Here is a 1069-nt window from a genome sequence, read left to right as displayed (position 1 = left end):
TATTTGACGCTGTGTATGTACCGATGTTTTTGAGCAGGGTGAATGTATCTATTATTTTGAGGACTTTTGTTGTACCGATATAATTGATTACTGTTGATGTACCTATATATTTGCATATCTTGTCTGTGTCGATCTATATGACGCTGACTGTACATATGTACAGTTATATCGGTACAACAAAAGTCTTCAAATTAATAGATACATTCACCCTGCTCAAATACATCGGTACATACACAGCGTCAAATATATGAGTACATGCAAGATGCTCATAAATATCGTAGCAGCCACAGCGTCATAAGTAACGAAGCAGTCAAGATGCGCAAAAAGATCGTAACATTTGACAAAATTGAACTCTATCTCTGTACACTTGTAGTACAATTTTGAATAAACTACTTGTGTTAAATTCATTTGACACTTTGCATCAAACCATTTTTCAAAATTTACTAAAAGTGTTCGTCGCGGATGACAGATATTAGGTAGATAAAACCAACATCAAATTTAAGTTTGTCATCATATATTCTAGTTTGGTCTCGTGGCCTTACCGTTCGCCGCCGTTGGTACGTAAGGTCGGCGGTTCAAATCCCAAGCCACAATTTTTTTTTTAATATTTAAGTTTTTAAATTTAATATCGAAGCACATGTAATTAAATTCTATCGCCGTATTTGCCTTGGACTAATGAGTTTGACCGTTAAAGTACTTTTCAATTTCAAACAAAAATGAAGAAGGAAAATTGAAACCCTGTTCTCTTAAATTTTTGGAAATGTTTTTAAATTATATTGGTACGACTCTATATCTAAAACATCTTTTATTTTTGGCTAAAATTTTAAAAATTAGTTTTTATCTCAACCAATGAAATGAAATTATTCACAATATAGAAATTTTTGTGACGTTTGATAATGGTGGAAATCCGAAAATGAATCCACTTCAGCTACAGTCTATTGTAAGCTTTATATCGAAAATCAGAACGAACTTTCCGGACAACCTATAATGTTAATACAAAGTGTCAAATGAATGTAACAGAAGTAGTTTATTCCAAATTGTATCACAAGTATATAGAGAGATAGAGTTC

The sequence above is a fragment of the Papilio xuthus genome, unplaced genomic scaffold, assembly GCF_000836235.2.
Source record: "Papilio xuthus unplaced genomic scaffold, Pxut_1.1 DF828952.1, whole genome shotgun sequence".
NCBI lineage: Eukaryota > Metazoa > Arthropoda > Insecta > Lepidoptera > Papilionidae > Papilio > Papilio xuthus.
This window is presented reverse-complemented; position numbering follows the sequence as displayed.